We start from the raw sequence: 24,201 nt of genomic DNA, 5'->3' as shown, positions 1-24,201 counted from the left end.
CTGCCTGCAACCCATACTGCCGTAAAGGTTGATGGAAGATCTGCCTGGATACACACATCTCATTGCAAAAGGACATTAACACCAAAGAAAGAAGAACAAATCAACCCAGAACCAGCCCAGCTGGAATTAGATCCCACTCAAAAGGAAACTGAGGAAGAAGGTCTTCAAGAAACGAGTGCAGATACCCCTCACCTTGTTGCACCCCCTCACAACTATAACCTTCGTCCTAGAAGACAAGCCAAGAAAAGGTAACTAATCAGTGTTATTAACACCAAGGTGAACTCAGACAACGAAACCCAGAAGAATTGCCTGCAGAGGCAAACCAAACAATACTTGCCAACATGACTGTTAAGTTTATTATGGCTACAGTGCTACTTAATGTAGCCGTATTAGGTGCCCCTAACACATACCTTGGTCTGCTACAAAAGGTATCAATAGCCCTAAACGTCTCAGATTGCTGGGTGTGTGGTCTTAGTCCTAGGGCTCATAGCGAAGGATTTCTTATGATACCTCGCCCCTTGAGTTTAGAAAGTTTAACTGTGCGGTGGGCAGACCCAAATAATGCCACTTGGACTGATGCAAGGTACCTTACGGTGATTCCTTTACAGGGAGAAATGTGTTGGGTACACAACTACTCCCAACAAAATTTTTATTCAGTGGGAAATAGTAGTTGTAAACATTATGATATGGGAAAAGGAGTGTGGATGAACAATCATACTAAAGAGAGAACATGGTGCCAAAGTTTTAATGGATGGTATAGCCCAAATAACCAGATTAGCGGAACTGGAGCAATATCCTGCAAACCAATGAAGTGGTCACGTATCACCATATGGGAATGTTTTATTTTAGGAGGCCATTGCTATAGAGATGGCACCATAAAGTCAGCATCTCCTGACAGTTTGGGAAGGCCATCTCCTATTGGAGGTCGGTTTACCCTAGACTGGTATGAAGGCTCCTTTAGTAATAACCAGGCCCTGCAAGGAACCTATTGGGTATGCGGGACTAAAGCCTACCATCAGCTACCACCAAATTGGTTCGCATCTTGTTATCTAGCCTGGCTAACCCCTCCAGTCAGAGTTACAAAAGTTCTGCCTCCAGGGCATCACCGAAATAAAAGAGAAAGCCCCGAGAGAGCAGATTGAGAACGAGATGCGATAGCTACCCTTGAAACTTATAAAAATCCTTCAACCGTGGGAAAATGAATAGGGTGTTCTGTAGCAGGAATATTTCCACTAGTTACCGGTCCAGCTGTCTCCTGTTTGGGAAGATATACCCTGCAACTACAAGCGGTAGTTGAAATATTGGCCCTAGAAACTGAAACTGCCATAACCAGTCTGGGAAACGCTATAAAGATCATAGCCCGAAATCAAGATAATTTACGACTAATGGTTATGCAGAACCGATTAGCCCTTGACTATGTTTTAGCATCTGAAGGGGGTGCCTGTGCTGTAATAGGCCAAGAGTGTTGCACTTATGTAAATAGTACCTTTGACTTAGTAGAAAACCAAGTTAATAATGCGATGGTTCATGCTGCAAAAGCCGCTGAAGCAGCCTTCGTTCCCAAAGTTTCTTCAGTAGATTGGTTTGCTTGGTTAGATCCTAGGGGATTATTCAAAGGTCTGCTTGGGAAAATAATGTCTGCTTTGTGTATGGTTTTAATTTTAGGGTTAAGTTTGTATGTGATTGTGCAGCTAGTTTTATGTTGCACAAAGTTGTGTGTTAAAAAGGCTGAACAAACTATCTAAAGAAATGGTTAAAAACATGGTGTTAGAACTAAGAAATAATCAAATAAAGCAAGAGAAACTATGGACAGACCTGTGCCAAATAGAAATAGAGTGATCCTCCTTCGGAAGGATCAAATGGGTGAAATGAAGGGGAAAAACAAAATGGTTCCAGTCTGCCATTTTGTTTGTGAGCAAGTCATGTAGCCAGGTCATGACCTTGCTGTTACAGACTGGTTTAAACTAGTTTTTTTTTTTTCTCCAGTAACAAGTTGAAGACATGTGCAGACTTGTCTGAGTGATGGCTAATGTTGATTGGTTTATACTGTTGCTATGCTTATGACGTCACGTTTTCTATATTACCGCCTCACTGCCTATGTTCAGAGTCAGACCTCATGGCAAAATTCTGAATTCGTGTATGACACTGACCAGGAATGCTTTCTTTATTAAACTAAGTCTTTAAATTTCAATCGGCTGGTTCATTTGAGCCTCCACCCAACGAACCAGGGGACGAAGTTTTCCCCTACACTGCCCAAGGGAGCCCATCGCCCCAGACGCACTTTCTTTCCCCAGGAGCTGAAAGGCCCCTGCGGGTACCGGCACCAGCAGGTGAGTGGGTTCCAGTGGGGCGGGGGGCTGTGAGGAGACCATGTGGGCTAGGTGATGGCTGCATGGCGGGGTGGACCAGAGGGACAATCCTGGGGTTGGGGGATGGAGGACAAAGGCAGGGACAGAGGGACAGATGGGGCAAGAGGTGGCTCCATCGCAGACAGATGGGCAGTGGCGTGAGGCCTCTCTAACCTGCACGGTCTCCTTTGCTGCAGCTGGAGCTGAAGGTGCTGCGGGCCCACCTGGCAGCCCAGGAACAGGACACAGAGGTACTCCTGTCCCGGTAGGTGTGGGGCTGGGAGGGACCGGGCTGTTCCCGGGGTGTGGCGCAGGGCTTGGGGCTGAACCCAGGGCCCGTCCCTGCTTCTGCGCGACTCTCTCTTTGGGGAAGGGCTGTTTTGTGGGACGGCGTCGTCAGTCTCCCTGAGCCCAAAAATGTGTTTTGTCACCACGGTGCTTGGCAAAGGGAAGAGGAGCTCCTGGTGAGTTTGGTGGGGCTGAGGCCGGCAGGGCCGTGGGGCAAGGGAGGGAGCAGGCTGAGGCTGAGCTTGGCCAGCTGGGTAAATCCAAGAGGATGTGAAAGCAGGGAACAGAGTCCTGGCACCTTGCATGTGGGGACAGGTGGGGCCTGGCTGGTGCCTCAGGCTGTGTCGCTGTTGGGTGCTGAGGCCTGATATGCTCGGTGCAGCCATGGGCATGATGTGATGGGCTGGGGCGATTCTGGTGCAGACTCAAGTGGAGGAGCTCAGGAGGGAGAATTGCGCCCTGGTGCTGGCCCTCCAGGGGCAGAGGAAGTAGGGCCATGACATGGAGGACCGCCCCATGGAGGTGAGCCTGCCCTGTATGCCCCTGCCCAGGGAGAGGGGGAGTGTGTGTGTGCCTGTGTGTGCCCAGGGAAGGCTGTGCCCCACTGTACCAGGCCTGCACTCGAGGGGCCGGGTGCTGCCCTGGCTCTGTGGGTGGAGGTCTTGTGTGTGCAGTGCTGGGCACCATGTGAGCCTTGCGGGTGTCACACTGTAGGACTGGTGGGGTGATAGGTCTGTGCTGCACCGACCTCCCCTGCTTCATGGATGGCTGTCCCCTGCCATAGCCGCCCCCCATCCTCTGCCAGGGGCCAGCTCTGGGCCAGGGGCTTGCATTTTGTCCTCACTGCCGTATGCTTTCTCCTTTGCAACAGCCTCCCGTGGAGGGGACAGCGGAGGTGTGCTGCCCAGCCTGGGAGGCATAAGTGGGGCACAGAGAGGGGAGTGTGAGGTGCGGGGCCCTCATGGGTAACTCATGGGCGGTGGGGCAGGCTCTGCAGTGCTGCAAGTGGTGCTTCTCACATCTTGGGGGCTTGTTCCTTCCCGGGTGCTGGCGGGGATGAATTCAGTCTGGGATCCATTTCTGACCAGTTCCTTTCTGTGCAATCAGGAGCATTAGCACCCACCAGGACAAGGGGGCAGGGTCCCAAGTGCATGCTGGGACCCAGACCATCCTTCCCCCAAGACCAGAAGCCAGCACCCAGGCAGAGGGCCCCCACCTGGTGCACACCAGCACCCAAACCAGGGCCCTCTGCCTGGGTGATGTGGGTGCACAGAGGCTCGCTGTCCAAATCCAGGAGGACACAGGGAGAGGTATGGTGCTTTTCATGTTGTCAGGGTATGGGGGCACTGGGGGTGTCACACACAGTGTTTCCACTGCAGGGCAGGCTGGCGGGGCTGGGATCCAGGGTGTTTGCAGGTCGGGGAGGGCCTGTTGGTCTTGAATTCAGTCCATGACCCATCTCTGAGCAGTTGCTTCTTGTGCAATCAGGTGGAAACGCCCCTCCAAGATCATGGAGCAGGGGACACAGACCGCTCCTCTTCCCCCTACAATGGAGGCCAGCACCCAGGCAGAGGGCCCTAGACACGGGGACACCTCCACCCAGTGTAGGGCCCTCTGCCTGGTAGATGTGGGCTGTGACCCCCCGCCACACTTGTCAGTGAAGACAATTGAATTTCAAGGTCCAAAAAAACCGGGACAGCGTGAAAGGTACGATGCTTTCCCTAGTTTGTTTTGCCTTTTTTAAAAAATGTTTTCTGTTCCAAGACATATGAGCCAGATCCAAGAGTTAGTCCAGTTGTGTCTATGCAGATGGCAGGCAGGAACCAGGGCTAGGCGCAGGCAGCATAGGGAGGAAGGGAGATGGATGTGATAGGACGCCCAGGGCTGGTCCCTGGTGCGGAGGCAGTGATGGAGAGAGGGGAGGCCTGGGCATGGGGTGGCGGCAGTGGCCGGAGCCTGGTGGTTTGGGGTGAATGCGAGGTGACCAGTGTCTCTGCCTCCCACCCCCAGGCCTGACACTGTGGCGGAGGGGAGGAGGGGAAGGTCGGGGGCAGCCAGAAGCTGAGTGTCCCCCCTGCACCCCAGCCAGCCCCAGGCCTGAGGGGCTGCCCCTCCACCAGCCCACATGATGACCGGGTGCCCCCTGCCTCCAGGCCGCTCAGGATGACCTGTCCTGCCTCCGCCAGGGCCCTAGTGCCCCGGACAGACCGGCTATCTCCTGAGTTGACCCCTCATTGCCCACCTCTGGGCCCTAAGGTTTGAGCTCAGCGCTATGGTCCAGGCCAGGCCTGCTGGGACAGAAACCCCGCTGAGCCACGTTCAGAGCCACATCCTGCTCCCTGCTGCGGAGATGCTCCTTTACCCCGTGGTTGTTCCCGGGGGTGAGCGGAGGAGCCGCACACTGAACTTTCCCTGACTCTGCCCTTCTCCCGCAGGTTCCAGCTCACCTGGCTGCTCCCCTGCTGCTTCACCCAACGGAGGTGAAGCCCTGCACTCCTCCCCTCCCCGCCCACCCCTGTTGTCCCCTCCCTACGTCCATCGTCCCCTGCCTGATCTGGGATGGGCCCAACTGGACTGGCTGACGTGTGGAAGAGAGACGTATTGGTTCTGTGACATGATTCTCTTCTCCTGCTGCCAAGAGGAACCCCTCTCCAGGAAACCTCTGCATTGCAGGGTCTGACCCAAGACTGGGAGGAGATGGCTGCTCTCCACAGTATGCTCTCCCTGCACAATAAGCAGGGCGAGGGACTGGAGTCTCCAGTAACTTGCATAGGTTGTCTCACTGCACCAGGGCAGCTTTGGCTTTCACAAGCAGCTTTGAAGGTCCAGTCATCAGTTGGGATGCCTCTGTCCCTGCAGATAGCCCTTGACATTCCGAGCGCTTTCGAAGCCAAGCCCCAAGTGTCTTCCATGGGAGAAAGATGCAAAATCGCCCCAAGCCTTCCAACAGATGAATGAGTCTGAAATGTGGTGTTGCACTTCCATGGTACTTGTAAGATCCTAGAAAGACCAGCAATGAACTGCAGCATACCACAAGTACCTGAAGACTGGGGTTGTGAAGGGAGCAAGAAAATGGCAGGTTTTGTGACATGCACAAGGGAGAACCCAGATGTGATTTACTTGCCTAGTGTGCTGGTGTGGGAAATATGCTAAGATGCATGCCAGCTGTGGGGTTTCCTCCTGGGGAGCTGCCTTTCCTTCAGGAACCTGTGCAAAACACCAGCCTGCCAAGAACAAGACTACCCAGCTAATCTGTCATCGTTACGGCGGTGCCAAACTCTGCCTGCAAATGCGTGCGAGTAGTTCCCGTCACTTGTCTCTAATTGTGATCTAGTCATCTTTCCCATTTATAGCTGTTTCCACTGTTTTCAGATGCCTGTTTTCTTGCTGGGCTTGCCAGTTTTTGGAGGATGGCCTGCAGCTTTAGACCATTTGTCTGATGGTGTTGTGACATAACATCAGTACATTAGGCCAAATTTAGTGCTGCTGTGCAAGACCACCATCACGTCCCAGGACAGGTGTGCCTGCGTGACATTCTTTGGCCCTGAAATCATTCTGCAGTTGGTAAAATCCTCAGGGCTGTTCAGAACAGGATGAGCAAGCCTCTGTTTTCATAATCCTTGTATGCTTCTGGCATCCCATGGGTACAGCCTGGAAGTCTGTAGAGCTCCTTAGCTCAAGTGTCTTCTCACAGTTACAATCCACCTCTATTTGTCTCTCACCTGAGATGCTAGTACTGTCCAGTAGAAAGATGATGTCATTATCCATAAGGGTCTGCCATAGTTTAAGTCACAAGTGCTAGCTGTACTATCAATTATTATCTGATCTGTACATGCTAGTTGTAGACATGGATGCGCCACATTACATCAGATATATTCTAACCCTATGTTTCTATTCAGCGATATGCCTTCATCTAATACTGCAATTTCTGTCAGGCCTTGTGAGCTGAGCAGTCACTTTTTGGGTGGGAGCCCAAGGATGCCTATATACTGTAGGAAGCAGTCTTGGTAATTCAGTCGGCGGCAGTCCTAGTAAGCAGGGTTGACCTAGGTTCCCTTCATGGTGCCAGGGGGCATTGAGCTGCTGTTGTGAATTGTGGAGCTGAGCTACCACCTGTGTGGCCATTAAAGAGCTTTTGCCGGTTTACGTGAGAGTAACCCCCATGCCATGGCCAGGCTCTGCTTTGGGTAACTACAGTCTGAAACCTGGGTCCCCCAGGAGTTTCAGTTTGATGCAACATCCTTTTTCCCTTATTGTCCCTTGTCGCTGAGCTTTGTATCATTGCAGTTGGCTGCATCCACAGGGGCAATGGTAGCTCGCCAGTAGGTGATGCGATTCATGTCTGAAGTTGGTGAGCCCATATCATCCTGAAAATGATTTGGGATGAACAACAGCTGTTTAATTGTAAAGCTCTGCCCAGTGCCCCGAGTTTTCAAGATGACTTCCTCTGGGATTCGTGCACAGAACCCACATCTCGCGTCAGAGACAAACTGCAGGCCTATAATGACACTGCCATGGAAGAGGTTTACCCTTTTGTGTTTTTCAGCTCAGTTATAAGTATAAAAAGATCCAGGCAAGCATTGTGTCCTTTTACCACAGATAACTGTCCCCTTAGTCAGGGAATGCGTCACACACTCAGCTGAAAAAAAAGAGTACTGTTTAAAATGATATCCAGTAGATTTGAATTAGAAAAATAGATTTGTACTAGAAAACCCAATAGATTTTTATTAGAAAAATGCACCCCAGAAAGTTAACTTGTTTTCCCTCTATTTTTATGCTTTTATGCCTTTGTTTATGTAAAGGGTCCTTGGCATAGGTGAAGGTTGCTGGCTTGAGAAGTTGGGGGCCAGGAGAGGCGGGCTGGTCAGCTGAGCAGCCACGTTTCACTTTTGGCTTGGAATGGTTTTTATTTGACAAGGCAAAAATATGCTGTCGCAGGGCACCTCGGTGCCTGCTCCTAGAGAGTGGAAACTGCCAGGGAGAGAGAGAGCGAGCCCTGGCAGGACATAACGAGCCCAGCTGTGGGTTGTCAGGGATAGAGCACCGCTGTGGGTTGCCGGGGCATCTAGGGAGGGCCAGCTGTCTGCAGGAGGCAGGGCCTGGTCCTTATAAAGCCCAGGGCTGAGGCCAGGCTGAGCAGCCGGAGGGGCAGGGGCAGGGGCAGGGGCAGGGGCAGGGGCAGGGGCAGGGGCAGGGGCTGGGGCTGGGGCTGGGGCTGGGGCTGGGGCTGGGGCTCGGGCTCGGGCTCGGGCTCCTGGAGCTAGGATGCGAGCATTACAGGAACCGCTCTAGCTGGGTGAAGGATGGCAGCCTGGAGAGGTTTGAGCACCATGGTTCTGCCAGGAGGCTTTGTGTTTGAGTTATAGCCAGGAGGCTCGAGTTTATGTTCGGCTTTGATATTACACCGGTGGTTTGGGTGAGGCTATAGTAGTAGGAGGAGGCTTCATAGGGACCCACAGGGGGTGGGACCCTGGCGCCAGTGAGGGCGCAGTATTCTAAGGGGGAACCCCAGTGGTATGGGAACCCCGGCACCAGTGAGGGCACAACTTGCGGGGTGCGTAGACCCCAGCCCCAGAGAGGGGCGGCTTTGAGAAGCCCCAGCACGGGCACGACAAGCCCCAGAGGGGGGGCAGTGTTATTAGGAAGCCCAATAGGGGCCCAGCGAGCCCTAGAGAGGGGGCAATATTATTAGGAAGCCCAGTGCGGGCGCAGGGAGCCTCTGAAGAAGGACTAGTGCGGCAATAAACCCCGGAGCAGGGTGGTGCGCTGCGGTTGCCCCCAGCGAGAGGGGGTAGTGGCGCGGTGAGCCCTGGGAGAAGGGGGTAGCAGTGCGGTGGGCCCGAGAGTCAGGGGGTGTTGCCGAGAAGTCCCCAGAGTGGGCGCAGAGAGCCCCAGACAGGGGGCTGTATTTTAGAAGTCCGAGTTCGGGCGACATTGCGGGGAAAGCCCCAGGAGGGGGCACTATTGTAAAGGCCCCAGACAGGGGGCAACACTATAGAGAAGGCCCCAGAAAGGGGCAACATTACAGGGAGGCCCCGAGTGGGCTCAGAGAGCCCAAGAGAGGGCAGTACAGCAGAGGAGGCCCCAGAGAGCGGGCGAGAGTACGTAGAGGAGGCCCGAGAGACAGGCAGTATATATAGAGAGAGACATACCAGCGTCTATCCCATCAGCGAGGCTTGGGGCGTGGTATTAGGGGTTGGTAGGAGCCACGCGTAGCCCATAAGGCTAGGGTGCCTGGACAGCACCCAGTATACACGGAGACCCCTGGTGGGTCCAGGAGAACGCAGGGACGGAGGTCCCAGCTAACCGTGCCTAGGAGATGTAAGGCAGCCTCCCAATATATACTGAACATGAAAGACGTGGTGGGCGAGAATAGAGGGTGCCCTTGGGCCAAATAGGCATGGAGAGGGGGCCTTAAGGAGACCACAGCCCTCCTGGAGGACCCCGCCGTGACATATGCGATGAATAAAATAAAGGCACATGTGGTGCTGTCGAGGGGATCTGATGGGGCAGTTGTTTTTATTTCAGTAGGCTGCAGTCCTGCCTCAGACCCTGCCCGTCATTGCCTCTCCAAGCTCCTGGGATAAGGGCAAAGTCAGTGAAGTGTATAGGAGTGCATCTTGGTCCCCCTAACCTCTATGGGAAATTTTCTTTTGACTCTGTAAAAACATGACCTTTGGGTTTGTCCTCAAACAAAATCAGTCCCTTCTCCAGTTCCTGCCCAGGATTGTCTCTGAACCCTCCTGCAGATAACCTGGGCCTTCCTGCGCTGTTGCATGTGAGGGCAGGCTGGGCAGCTTGCTGGGAAAACCTGCAAGGCCAGACACTGGGCACAGCACAGGTAAGTGAAGGAAGACCTGCTGTTCTGGATCAGCACATGAGAGCTCAGGTGGCTCTGCTTGTACGTGCTGGGCCGATATACCGCACATCCGGTCCTTCTCAGCTGGTTGATATGATCACTGCACATCTGCCATAATAAACTCCTGCAAGTGTTTGCAGCCATGTCATTTGCACCCGTGTCGTTTTATTGGCTGGTGGAGGGCCTGGGGGCAGAAACAGGTAATCTGGTGGCCACGCCAGACAAGAAAGCAGATATTTTCAACAGTTTCTTTGCCTCTGTTTTCCTGAACAGGGACCAGGATATCCCACCTACCAGATGTAGGGACAATCTTGGGGATAGCTTTATCAAGCCTTCAGTCAGTGCAGATGTAGTTAGGGATCTTCTGGAAGGGCTTAAATCTGCAGGTCCAGATGCCCTCCACCCAACGGTGTTGAGGGAGTTGTCATCGCGGAGCCTTTGGCCTGGCTGTTTGAGCATTCATGGTCATCTGGCCAGGTGCCGAGGGATTGGGAAATGGCTAATGTTGTCCTATTTTTAAGAAGGGGAGGAAGGAGGACCCAAGTAATTATAGGCCAGTAAGCCTCACCTTGGTGCTCGGGAAGCTCTTGGAGAGAATCATCAAGGAGCACATCTGTGGGGGCCAGCAGGGGAGATCATGCTCAGGGGCAATCAGCATGGCTTCACCAAAGGCAGGTCCTGCCAGACCAACCCTGATTGCCTTTTATGACCAAGTAACTAAATCCTTGGATGATGGTGTCATTGTGGACGTAGTCTTTCTGGACTTGAAGAAGGTCTTTGACACTCTCTCACCCCATTCTCATCTATAAATTAAGTGACTGTGCATTGATGCATGCACAGGTGGATGGGTAAAACATTGGCTGATGGGGCGCACCTAGAGAGTAGTGGTGGACGAGTTGTACTCAAACTGGTAGATGTGAGCAGTGGGGTACCCCAGGGCTTGGTCTTTGGGCCCGCACTGATGGGGTAATAAGTAAAGGGCCTATGTGGTTCTTACTTTCAGGAAGCAGAAGGAGGAACGGGGTAATTATAGGCTGGTTAGTCTCACCTCTCTCCTTGGCAAGACCTTTGAGAATATTGTTAAGAATCCCATTTGTGAGGGACCAGCAGGTAAAATAATGGTAAGGGGCAATCAGCATGGGTTTATAGCAGGGAGATCCTGCCTGACTAGCCTGGTTTCATTTTATGACCAGGTCACAAAATGCTTGGCTGAAGGAAGAGAGGTAGATGTTATTTACTTAGATTTTAAAAAGGCCTTTGACACAGTGTCACAGCCAATTCTGATAAATAAACTAAACAGTTGCACTGTAGGTTATTACACAGTTCGGTGGGTAGAAAATTGGCTTATGGGACACCCCCAGAGAGCGGTGGTGGCCGGGTCAGTTTCTACCTGGAGAAATGTGGGCAACGGAGCCCCCAAGGCACTGTCCTGGGACCAGTACTGGGGCCCAGACCATCCTGCCCCCAAGACCAGAAGCCAGCATCCAGGCAGAGGGCCCCCACCTGGTGCACGCCAGCACCCAAACCAGGGCCCTCTGCCTGGGTGACGTGGGCACGCAGACAGAGGCTCGCCGCTGTCCAATTCCGGGAGGACACAGGGAGAGGTATGGTGCTTTTCATACTGTCAGTGTGTGGGGGAACTGGGGGTGTCGCACGCAGCGTTCCTGCTGCAGGACAGGCTGGCAGGGCTGGGAGCAGGGGTGCAGAGAGGCTGCTCCTGGCAGGGGAAACATCATGTATCTGGGTCCATGAAGGCAGTTTTCCTTAAGTGTTTCAGGGGGAAACTGTTCTTCTGGTGCGGTTTAGTACCTGCCAAGGTGTTGGGGCTTAAAGCCCACTTTATAGAAATGGGAGGCTCCTCCCTTGCATGCTTCTGCGGTCATATGGCTGAGGGCAGGCAAAACTTGGGGGCATCCAACCCCCAAGCCTCTGGGCTTGGGCCTGCACGTAGGATAACTGCCAAAAGACTTTGGAAATATCTGAAGCCCTTGGTGAGGGTGGAGGATGTTTGCCGGTGTAGGGCCACTAATGGGTCTGGGCTGACTCGCTGATCTGTACTTCATTTGGCTGATTTGGCTTGGAATATAAAAACATTCTTTAAAAAAGAAAGTGTGCCTCAAAGAATGCTAAAGCGGTTTTGTTGACATGGCCTTTTGCCACAGCTAGCCAGCGCTGCAATGGCTTTTCTCATGCTAAACGCTTCCCGCCATTTTTGTTGGGATCTTTCTGCTTTGTAAAGAAATGGACCATATCTACATCCTAAGTTAGGCCTAGGGCCAGGGAGCCAAGGTGCTGTGGAATTGTCCACATATAGACAGGCCCCCAACCAAAAATATTAAGACAACTGTGTCCTAGAGAAGGCAGGCAGCCTGAGTCTCATTTCCTCCCTTACTGTGTTCCCTGTATCATGGAGCCATGCAGGTGCTTTCCCTAGCCTTGGTGTAAGGCAGAGCAATATCCAAGCTATAGTAAGTGAATGAGCTGCTTCCAAAGGCTCCCCTAGACCCAGGACAGAAGGTCTTGCCTACAGCATAGGAGATTCAGTGGGAGCGTCTACACGTGCCTTTCGGGGGCAAAACTCCTGGGTGCATGTGTGCAAGCACATCCAGATGACAGCACACTGAGCCAAGTCACAGCAGCACTAGCTGGCAGGGCCAACCCGGCTCTGGGGCACCTGGCACTGGGCACCAGGGCCCTGACTCTACCCCTGCTGCCAGCCCCAGCCCTACCCCAAGCACTCATGTGTGAGCAGGGCCAGGAGGAGCAGGGCCCAGACCAGGGCGGTCATGGTGCACTGGTTCTGAGCACCCTAGTGTTGCACAAATGCTAGTTTCGTGCCCCTGGAGGCTTGTCCAATTTACCTCAAGGAGAGAGTCACACACTCAGGCTGGGTCCAACTCGAGTTTATTGTTTGCAAACAAGTTCGACAGAGGAGCTCAGCTGCTCAAAGCAAAGTCGACCCCGAGCCGTGCCCGAGGTTCCATTTTTATAGCTAACATGAACGATAGATTCCAGCGTGGCAATTTGTAATTGGTTACATTTTTCTGCAAAGTTTAGTACATGCGTAGTCCTAACACGGAACTGCGGCAAAAAGGCCTGCCGCATGCGCAGTTCAAAGAGGAACTGCAGCAAAATTAATGCCTTTTAGTAACCTTGTATCTTGGTGTAACTCTAGGGCAATGAGCAAGTATGATGGTTGTAACATGAGTTATGTGCAGAGCAAGAGTTAATTTGTGTGTTCCAACAGGAGGCCTTGAGTCTTATCATAAGCGAGCGTTTAGCCAGACTGTTCCTTATTATGACACTGCTTTTCTACTGTAGGAAAAAAAGCAGTTCACAGTTTAACCATTAGACCTTGTGCAGTTTGCACAAAGGATCATGAAACATTTTTACCACACTAGGGCAGGATCGAACTAAGCAGGATCAAACTGGGATTTTCCTAGAGGGAGTGTGCCAGGGCCAGGCCAGGGGAGGCTGGGACAGGTGAGAGGGCACGTGTACCTATCTGTCCCTGGGCTTACCCTCCCTGTCCCTGCTGGGGAAGCCTGGGCAAGTTCTTTTGGATTCGCCATCACGCTCCTTTGGATGTGAGCACAGTTTGTGGTATATGGCATGTACCTTCAAGGGGCAGCAATGGGACCACCCAGTCTCTCGCTGTGATGCCCTGCGGGTGCAGTTTGTGGTGGTGGGTAGTTGTAGTTCTCCCTACATGATGTAAGCATGTGAGTTGATGACTCCTGTTGCTAATCAAGACAAAGCTGTTTCCCACCCCACCAGTCTCTGCTGAATGGTTACTTGAGCAGGACCCCAAAGGCATGGAGGTCTGAGTGAGTCCCCCATCCCTGGGAGCCAATGGCATATAACAAACCACTGGGAATGAGTGGTCATTCCTTAAGAAGATGATCCTCCAAGCCCAAAGGGTGACAGCCCCAATGCGAATCAAAGGGGGCAAGAGTGCTCAAAAGCCCCCATGGCTCACCAAAGGCATTCAGGAGCATCTGAAAGCTAAAAAGGAGGGCTACACCCAGTGGAAGGGAGGGGCCATCACCAAGGAGGATTACACCTCCATTGCTCGATACTGTAGCGGGGCTGTTAGGAAGGCCAAGACGGAGACAGAACTAGCAAACCCAGATCAAAGATAAGAATTAGTCCTCTTTTAAATACATACTGGGTAGAAGACGGTACCAGGTAACGTGGGGCCCCTGCAGGACACGCTTGGCAATCTGGTGCTTGCACCAGATGATAAAGCTGACCTCTTTAACAAATTCTTTGCCTCCATTTCTCTGAGCAGGGACTGGGACATCCCCCCACTGGGATCCCGGGTGGACTCAGGAGAGGCACTGCCAGGCCTAGGGTCAGGGAGGACCAAGTTAGGGAATTTCTGGAGGGGCTGCACATGTTCAAAGCAGCAGGTCCAGAAGATCTCTGCCCCAGAGTGCTGAGGGAATTAGCAGGGGTCATTGCGGGAGCCCTGGCACAGCTTTACGAGCACTCGTGGTGCTCTGGCCAGGTGCCAGAGGATTGGAAAAGGGCCAATGTGGTCCCCATTTTCAAAAAAGGAAGGAAGGAGGACCCAGGAAACTAGAGGCCCATTAGTCTTACCTTGGTCCTCAGGACGCTCTTATCCAGGAGCACATCTGTGAGGGACCAGTAGGGGAGATTATGCTTAAGGGCAACCAACATGGGTTCATTACAGGTAGATGCTGTCAGACCAACCTGGTTGCCTTCTATGTCCAAGTCACAAAATCCTTGGACGCAGGTGTCATAGTGGACATAGTCTTTCTGGACTTTAGGAAGGCCTTCGACACTGACTCTCACCCCATTCTCATCCAAAAATTAAGCGACTGTGGCATTGATGCCTGCACAGTCAGGTGGGTCGCAAATTGGCTAGAGGGACCGCACCCAGAGAGTGGTGGAGGACGGGTCATTTTCAACCTGGAGGGACGTGGGCAGTGGGGTCCCCCAGGACTCGGTCCTCAGGCCCGCACTGTTCAACATCTTCATCAGCAACTTGGACAAGGGGGTGAAAAGCACCTTGTTCAAATTTGCAGAGGAGACCTGGGACCTGGAGCTGGGAGGTGGGGACTTACCTGAGACAGGTGGTAACAACCAACCGCTGGGATCCCCAGGGCCCAGCTCTAGGAGCCCTGCCTGGCCCCAGGGCTTGGGGGGCCGCCAGCCCTGCATCATGGGGAGATGGGAACTCACTGCACAGAGGTCTGAGTCAGTCCCCCATCCCGGGGACCCAGTGGCATAGAGCAAACACTATAAGGTGTCACAAGTGACTTGTCTCTTGGAGGAGTCATCAGCAGCCTGATTAAGGGGCTTAAGCTTGTCGTTCAAAGAGAAAAAATGGAGCATTTCAAACCTCCCCCAGATTTTTCCTTTGCTGGAAATCTTGGGGAGAATTGGAGGAGATGGGAACAGAAGCTTAGGTTACACCTTGCAGTCACAAAGGCTGAGGAAGAGGCAGAGGATTATAAAATTGCAGCCAGGCTTCACTGCATTGGGATAAAGTCCTAGGTATTTACGACAGTATACAGGGCGTGTTTGCAGACTCTAATAACAAAACCCTTCCAGAGGTGATGGCAGCATTCGAGAACTACTGCCAACCTGGGAAAAACCCTGTCTTTGAAAGGTAGCAGTTCTGGCAACTTAGGTACAATGGGATGCGGAAGGATAGATGATTTTGTTTCAGAGCTCAGAAGCAGAGCACAGCATTGTGAATTTGCACTTGCTGAGGATGTTACGTTGAGGGACTAAATTATCTTCAGCATAACTTCCTGCAAACTCAAAGAAAAGCTGCTGGAAACCCCTCCATCACCCTACCCCTGGCTGTGGATATCTGCAGAGCAAAGGCTCTCACAAGTGCTCAGGCCCGAGTTATGTCTGCAGAAGCAAGTGTGCACACAGTGGAGCGAAAGCCAAGCTGCCAGAGCACTTTGCAAAAATGAAGCAAGCCATCAGTGAAGTTTGCCGCACAGGTGCTGTTGTGTCTTCTTGTGTTTTTGTTGTACTGTCCCTTGAAGGCCAAAGCCCTGCTGTTCAGCACTGTAGGATTCAGTGACTTTGGGGCAGTTTTGCAGCTCTGGGGACTCCCTGCTCTCTGCCATGAGGAGCCAGAGGCTTTCTTGGTGCCTCTCCCTGCACAGGACTGGGCTGGGTCATGTCAGCGGCAGAGCAAGTATACGTTATGCATATATCTACTGAGGGCAATTGTTGGATCCATCTGGATATGATTCAAGATAGTTATCATAATAAATTACTATTAGTTCAACCCAGAAGTGTCCAGAGCATTGACGCTGAACTCACAACATAGCATCTGGCAATGAGCATGGGATCCTTTGCTGAAAAGGCCCCCCTAGATTGTGGGATGACGTTCTGAGACCAGGCTGTGTTTTGTGATGAGAGGGAAGTTTTCTTCTTCTTCTTCTTTTCTCCCTATTATGGCTGATGTTAATTAAAATGGTCACACTGGGGCCCGTACAATTGATGTGAGCAGCCAGCTCCTTGGGGCTGTCCAGCGGCAAGGCTATCCGATTACCTGGAAGCCAACGTACTGGAAAATCCAGCACAGAAGCGCACGATGCTCCGGAGAGTCTGCGGTGCCAAAATATTTGCCATTGTCCGTTCCCCCCCAGCACCTGCCTTACCAAACACTAAGTCTTATGCTGAACTAACTGCCCCACTAAAGGCCCATTTTTGCCCACGATCATCTGTTACCCTGCAGAGATTTCATTTATTAAATGGGACCAAAGGGCAAGCGAAGGCATAGCAGATCACATGGCTGAGCTCCACCCCCTTGCCGAATTTTGGGAGAGTGGGGGTCTCCTGGATGACTGCTTCATGACTGTCTTGTCTGTGGGGTTCAAGATAAAGCAATCCAACATTTCCTGCTCAAATTTGACTTTGGCTACTGAACAAGAAAAAACCTTGGCAGCTGAAGCAGCATCCCATAATGTGAGAGAAATTGGCCAGGTGTTCTCCAGTCACGTCCGCTTCCTCCAAAAAGATCAAGAATCAGATCACCACCAGCAAAATCAGTGCATCATACCCTCACCAACTGCATCACGTAAGCAGATTAATCCACAGACATGTTTCAGTTGTGGCGGCCAACATAGACGAAGGGAGCCAGCATCAGGAAGACGGAGTATCGTGCCTGCAAGAAGAAGGGCCACGCAGAGAGGGTTTGCTGCTCGAGGGCCAGTTCCAGGAGACAAAAACACTGCGGCAAAAGTATTCACTGCAAAACCACTCACACATTAGACTTGTCCCCACTAAATGAATGGAAAGGCAAGCAAAATAGAAGTGGACTCGGGTTCAGGAGTATCCCTTATAGGTGAAAACACATTCTTCCAGTTGTTTCGACACCTCTCCCCAAGTTAATGAAACCTGAGCGTCACCTGCGTGACTGTAATGGAGAGAGCGTGGAAACGTTGGGGAGCTGCAGTGTCAATGCCCACTACGGATCTGTTCGACAGCATCTACCCGTCATTGTCAACAAGGGTTTAAAGGGGAAAAAGTAAATGGTTCCAGTCTGCCATTACCTGTAAGTGAGCGAGTCACGTAGCCAGGTCATGACCTTGTGGTCACAGACTAGTTCAAACCAGCCTCATCAGGCAGTCAACAAGTTATAGACATGTGCAAATGTACTTGTATCGTGGCCAGTGCTGATTGGTATATACTGTTGCTCAGCTTATGATGTAACGTTTCTTATACTAACCTGCTTTGTTCAATGTACAGGGTCAGACTCCTGCACAATTTTTGAAACTAGTGCATAACTCTGTCCAGAATGCATTCTTCAATACACTAAGTCTACAAGTTCATATTCGAATGGCCTGTTTCAGCCTCCGCCTAACGAACCAGGAAAAAATGCCCCCAACAGTGAGACAAAACAGCTGGTGCGTCTCCTTTTTCAGACAGGCGTTACTCGAGCTGGGCGGGGCTCTGGCAGGATGTGGAGGGCAAGCCAGGTGGAAACTGAGGAGGCCCGGTCGGCGGGACAGGTCTTGGCGGTGAGTGGGGCCTCTGGGGAAAGCCAAGAGGGGAGTGTAAGGGCAGAAGCAGGACGCCAAGCCGCAGCCCTGGTTTGGGGTGGAGTGGGGTGGGGTAGGGTGCGGTGAGCAGCACAGTGGGGCATGTGACCTGGTGGGCCCTGCACATGGCCTTCCTGGAGCTGGTGGATGTAGCGGGTGGTAGTTGGGGGAGAGCAGCGCAAGGCTGGCAGGTGCGAGTGCCAAAGAGACCAGGGCTCACCGGGAGGCAGGGCAGGGAGCAGAGGGCCGAGCGGGAGGGGACGGTGATGGTGGCAGGAGTGCTGGGTCCTGGGTGGGTGAGCCAGGTACTTTTGGGCGTGTGTTTTCCAAGGTGCACAGAGCCAGAATTGAGTCCAGAGCCTTGGGTGGGTGGTGGCAGCGGGAAGTCCAGGCTAGCGGGTGTGCTGCAGGGAAGGGGTCGGCCGGACGTGAGGCACCCCAGGGAGGCACTCGGAGCCTGGAAGGTGGTCGGGCGCAGTGAGGAGGGCGGCTCAAGGCAGGAGCGCCCCCTACTGGCCCGCCACACGGCCTGGGGAGCCTGCGGCTGCCAGACTCCAGGCCGGCTACATGGCAGGGGCTGGGCTTGATGGCCAGCAGCTGTGGCCTCCTTTGGGAGGGCACTGGCTGGCCTTGTGTGGCCAGGGCTGGAGGCAATGCAGCCGTGCCAGGCAGGCGAGACCAAGCCTAGACGGCTAAGCCGAGCCAAACCCTGCCCAGGTCGGCTGCGGGCGAGACCCGTATGGAGTGGGCAGCGAGCGCGTTCCCTGCGCGCTCAGGCCGTGGGACACGGCAGCTGGTGCGTCTCCTTTTTCAGACAGGCGTCCCTGGAGCCGGGCTGGTGTCAGGCAGGCTGGCGAAGGCAAGACATGTGGAAACTGTGGAGGCCTGACCCAGAGGGACAGGCGTGTGGTCTTGGCGGTGTGTGGGGCCTGCGGGGAAAGACGAGTGGGGCGTGTAAGGGGAGAGGCAGGAGGCCCAGGCGCAGCCCTGGGGTGGGGTGGGGTGGGGTGGGGTGGGCCGCCCAGTGGGATGTGCGACCTGGCGGGCCCTGCACCTGGCCTTCCTGGGGCTGGTGCATGTGGCGGGTGGTAGTTGGGCGAGAGCAGCGCGAGGCTGGCAGGTGCGAGTGCCAAAGAGCCCAGGGCTCGCCGGGAGGCAGGGCAGGGAGCAGAGGGCCGAGCGGGAGGGGACGGTGATGGTGGCAGGAGTGCTGGGTCCCTGGTGGGTGAGCCAGGTGCTTTTGGGTGAGTGTTACCTGATGCTACAAAAGAAGGGGGCTGCGTTTCCTTCGGTAGCTCAGCTGGTAGAGCGGAGGACTGTAGAGGGTTGGGCAAGACATCCTTAGGTGGCTGGTTCGAGTCCGGCTCGAAGGAGCGCCTCCCTTTTGGGGCTTGTACAGGAAAGCTCTGCACCTGGGGGTGGCAGGGACAGCTTGTGTGCAAGGTGAGCACTGGAGAGTTGTGCAAGGGCACACCAAAAGGGCCTACTGCCTGCCTGGGAGGCGCTGCCCATGGCAAAAAGAACCTGTCTCTGGGAGCGCAAGTGGGTTAGGCGGCAGGGGTGAGGCTGGCCCACGGGTGGCCAGGAAGCAAAGAAGGGGCAGGCTGGAGTAGGCAGCGACAGCCAAAGGAAGACCTGAGAGCTGCCGAAACCCGGGATTGATGCAGGGACCTTTAGATCTTCAGTCTAACGCTCTCCCAACTGAGCTACTGCGGCTGGTAGAGGGGGAGTGGTGGCTCTGGCTGGGCCTATCTCCCCAGGCCCTGAGCCCAAGGTGGAAGGCTGGGCTTGGGGCTCTGGGCGTCTTGCTTGGCTCCCGGACCTGCGGTTGCTTGGCCAGCGCCCGTGCTTGACAAGGGAGGCCCAAGAAGTGGCACGGCGTGGGGAGCCTGCGGCTGCCAGGCTCCGGGCCGGCTACATGGCAGGGGCTGGGCTTGATGGCCAGCAGCTGTGGCCTCCTTTGGGAGGGCACTGGCTGGCCTTGTGTGGCCAGGGCTGGAGGCAATGCAGCCGTGCCAGGCAGGCGAGACCAAGCCTAGACGGCTAAGCCGAGCCAAACCCTGCCCAGGTCGGCTGCGGGCGAGACCCGTTTGGGGTGGGCAGCGAGCGCGTTCCCTGCGCGCTCAGGCCGTGGGACGCGGCAGCTGGTGCGTCTCCTTCTTCAGACAGGCGTCTCTGGAGCCGGGCTGGTGTCAGGCAGGCTGTCGAAGGCAAGGCATGTGGAACCTGTGGAGGCCTGACCCAGAGGGACAGGCGTGTGGTCTTGGCGGTGAGTGGGGCCTGCGGGGAAAGCCGAATGGGGAATGTAAGGGGAGAGGTAGGCGGCCCAGCCGCAGCCCTGGGTTGGGGTGGGGTGGGCCGCCCAGTGGGATGTGCAACCTGGCGGGCCCTCGCCTGGCCTTCCTGGGGCTGGTGCATGTGGCGGGTGTTAGCTGGGCGAGAGCAGCGCCTGGCTGGCAGGTGCGAGTGCCAAAGAGCTCAGGGCTCACCGGGTGGCAGGGCAAGGAGCAGAGGGCCGAGCGGGAGGGGACGGTGATGGTGGCAGGAGTGCTGGGTCCTGGGTGGGTGAGCCAGGTACTTTTGGGCGTGTGTTACCTGAAGCTGCAAGAGTGGGTGGATGTTTTGCCTTTGGTAGCTCAGCTGGTAGAGCGGAGGTATCTGGTTGCTTTGGCTTTTGCTATGCGGATTGCTGGAGTCTGTGTGTCCTGGACCATGGGATTCCCCAAGGATCCAAATTTGGTGGTTGGGGAGTACTGGCAATAAACTGCATTGGACAAGGGGTATTGATCTCAAAGAACAGGAGGTCACAGTGATCGGGTATCAGACCCTTAAGGAAGCTTTCTCCTTTGGAACAATGGATGTCTGTGTCCCACAAAAAAACCAGTGGTAGAAAAAGAGAAAACTCTCATTGGCTCCTTCCCAGTGGGCAAGCTAGCATACTTGTATCCTCTCTTAAGGAGCAACTGTGGCCTTTGGCTCAATCTTCTCCCAAAAAATTAAGCTGCTGGAGAACTAACAGGGATTATGTGGAGAAGGAAGGGAACAAGCTGAGGGAGGAGATAAAGAAAAAATAGGCTGTCAGTGAGCTTTTGTTGGGTCTGATCAAGCCAGCAGGGCCAGATCAATTTAATCTCAGGACCCTGCAGGAATGGGCAGAGGAGATCTCGGGTTCCTTGGCAATGATCTTTATGAAGTTGGGGAAGTTTGGTCAGGGACCAGAGGAGTGGAAAAGAGGCAGTGTAGGTGAGGAATAAGATATGCTAGTACTTTCTCCTAGGCCATTATGAATTGTGTCTGTATAATTGTCCTGGCATAGCATCCCAGGGCAAGCCAGCCCTGCAGTCCTCCAGGCATCCCACAGTGTCCTGTTCCTGCCCCAGCCTCAGCCGCTCTTGTACTTGGGGTGGCCAGTCTAGCATGGGAGGAAGACATCTAATACCCCAAGCTAACAAGTCACAGGTGGCTTTCCCCACCTATTTATGGCCTACCCTGACAATTTCCCAGTCATGATGTGCTCACCAGCCACACCCTTGAAATCAGTATTGGAACTGAATTGTGAAAGTGAGCCACTCCCAGGACATCCATCAGGGACATCAGAAACACAAGCCATGGCCCCACTATCCATGTTTAATGTTGTTTCCAAGTGGAGACACAGCTGGAACCAAAAGGAGGTTTGGGGTGGGGGCGGCGGGGGGGTGCTCTGCAAAGCTGGAAGTGAGTGCTGACTGCTGAGTGACTGTTCATTGTTGATTGCTGTGTGATTGCTGCCTGGGGCTGAGTTAGCCCAGGCCTAGAAGGGTATGAAAGCAGACTCCCCAGGTGACCAGGGAGCTAGTGAACAGGGACTGCCAACAGGGGAGCAGTTTGCAGGCCAGTTCATAGGTAGTAGTACGCACCATGTAGGAGTAAATGGGAGCTTGGCAGAAACTTCAGTTAAGTGAATGAGGAGAGGGGTTACTACGGGGGCGGGGGGGGCGGGTGTGACACAGCCAAGGACCCTGCCCTGCTGCTGCCTCTGGTCCGGAGCTCCTGTGAGGCCTCCACCCAGACAGACCTCTTGGATGGGTTGGCAGTGCCCTAGCCCCCTGTCTGTGGGGGTTGCCTGGTAGGACCTCTGAGGCCTGGGGGGTAACATAGGGGGTGGGGGTCCCCTCACCTGTCCCACATGTGCCTGGATTGAGGCCATGGAGGGGCAGGTGAGGGAACTTAAGGCAGAGGTGAGCAGGCTGCGGGGGATCAAGGCTGCAGATGATGAGATTGATGAATAATTTCATTCTCTGCAAGCAGGACCAAACACCTAACGCAGAGACATCACGGGAGAGTCGCAGGACAGCGAATTGGCTAGAGGGTCGTACCCAGAGAGTCGTAGTGGATGGGCTGGTATCGACCTGGAAAGGTGTGGGCAGTGGGGTCCTGCATGGCTCGGTCCTTGGACCGATACTCTTCAATGTCTTCATCAGAGACTTGGACGAGGGACTGAAGTGTACTCTGTCCAAGTTTGCGGATGACACAAAACTGTGGGGAGAAGTGGACACACTGGAAGACAGGGAACAACTACAAGCAGACCTGGACAGGTTGGACATATGGGCAGAAAACAACAGAATGCAATTCAACAAGGAGAAATGCAAAGTGCTGCACCTAGGGAGGAAAAATGTCCAGCATACCTACTGCCTAGGAAATGACCTGCTTGGTGGCATGGAAGCGGAAAGGATCTTGGAGTCCCAGTGGACTCCAAGATGAACATGAATCGTCAGTGTGACGAAGTTATCAGAAAAGCTAATGGCACTTTATCGTGCATCAGCAGATGCATGACGAACAGAACCAAAGAGGTGATACTTCCCCTCTAGCGGGTGCTGGTCAGACCGCAGTTGGAGTACTGCGTACAGTTTTGGGCGCCGCACTTCAAGAGGGATGTGGATAACCTGGAGAGGGTCCAAAGAAGGGCCACACGTATGGTTAAGGGCTTGCAGGCCAAGCCCTATGAGGAGAGACTAGGGCACCTGGACCTCTTCAGCCTCCGCAAGAGAAGGTTGAGAGGCGACCTTGTGGCTGCCTATAAGTTCATTATGGGGGCACAGAAGGGAATTGGTGAGGCTTTACTCAGCAAGGCGCCCCTGGGGATTACAAGAAATAATGGCCACAAGCTAGCAGGGAGCAGATTTAGACTAGACATTAGGAAGAACTTCTTTACAGTTAGAGTGGCCAAAGTCTGGAATGGGCTCCCAAGGGAGGTGGTGCTCTCCCCTACCCTGGGGGTCTTCAAGAGGAGGTTAGATAGGCAGCTAGCTGGGGTCATCTAGACCCAGCACTCTTTCCTGCCTATGCAGGGGGGTGGACTTGATGATCTATTGAGGTCCCTTCCGACCCTAACATCTATAACAGCTGAATGGAGGACGGTCACCTCCAGAGCTAGGCAGCGTGAGGCTGTGACTGTTTCCCCAGTGCAACTGGGGAACAGAAACAAGGCCCTGGCAGCACTGGAGGATGATGCAGCAGAGGAGCACAGGTGGTCTTCTCATCCATCCTTCCAGGTCAGCAGTCGCCATCAGCAGTAGGATGCCTGCATCAGGGAAGTCAAGTAGTATGAGGATGTCTCTCTCAACTTCCTGGTTCATGTCATAGTGCAGCCCCCCTATATTATGGACATCACCTGCATCATCCACTTTAATGGCACTGGTTCTTGTTTGGCTGTACACAGCTATCCCAACTCACCCCCACACAGACCCAAGAAATGGACCAAGCTGGAGCTCGTCCAAGTTGAAGACTCCTTGCCTCTCCTGGACATGGACAGCAACCATCCCCAGAAAGTAACATCCCAGATGCCACTAGTCAGCATCCCAGTGCTGGGAACTGTGCCCAGCAGTGGGAAGCGCTTCCCCCAGCCGGGCTCGGTTCCCCAGCACTGGGTCCCAAGCAGCAGAAGCAGCCTCCTGTGATCCAGCAGGCAAATTGGGGGCCCACCTGCACCCCCGGGAGGGCTGCGGGGCCTCTGCCAGACTCCTCCCAAGAGTGCAGGCCCCCAATCTGCCTGCTGGATCACAGGATGCTGCTCCTGCTTGTCAGCAGCTTGAGGTGCAGTTCCCTAGAAACCCCTGCACCTATGTCCTTGAAGCTTGGCAAGCTTCATGCCCTCAGAAGGGGCTACCATCCCTGCAAGTTTCATCAGAATCAGGCAAGAAATTACAAAGTTATAGGCCGTTTTGTGCTTCCTCATTATAGCCTATGGCAAAATGTCAAAACAGTGAAACCATTGCAAGGAAACAGAATGGAACAGTCCTTCTGAAATGAAATGAAACTCGAAACAAAACACTGTTCCATAGAAATGGAAGTTGAAGCAGAACGCTGCTGTTCTGCACAGCACTAACATGCATCACTACAGACTAACTAAATAAGAGCGGGGTGAGAGAGATCACATACAAGTCTGTTTTGCAGTCTTGGCAGTAGGAGCAGACTAGTAGTGGTAGGAACAGGAAGTTATGGTAACAATGGAACTGATGGGCATTCACTCCTAGTCACTCCCACCCAGCTGACCACCCAGTCAGTGCTTTCTGCCATGATGGGGAATCCCTGGGAATTCCCAGACACTGGACCATTATAAATAGGGATTCAGTTTTCTATTTGCCATGGAAAAATCTGGAAAAACACCTATTTTCTCATTTTGAGGAGAAAC

General features: G+C 53.7%; 1 non-coding gene across 1 annotated transcript; it reads left to right on the top strand.

Annotated features, from left to right (window-relative positions):
- The first annotated feature begins 18,816 nt into the window (after positions 1-18,816).
- On the top strand, positions 18,817-18,904 carry TRNAY-GUA (transfer RNA tyrosine (anticodon GUA)). The gene is given in 2 exon segments: positions 18,817-18,853; positions 18,869-18,904. It is a non-coding gene; the product is annotated as a tRNA-Tyr (tRNA).
- The last annotated feature ends 5,297 nt before the right edge of the window (positions 18,905-24,201 follow it).

The sequence above is a fragment of the Alligator mississippiensis genome, chromosome 14 (genome assembly GCF_030867095.1).
Source record: "Alligator mississippiensis isolate rAllMis1 chromosome 14, rAllMis1, whole genome shotgun sequence".
Classification (NCBI taxonomy): domain Eukaryota; kingdom Metazoa; phylum Chordata; order Crocodylia; family Alligatoridae; genus Alligator; species Alligator mississippiensis.
This window is presented reverse-complemented; position numbering and strand designations above follow the sequence as displayed.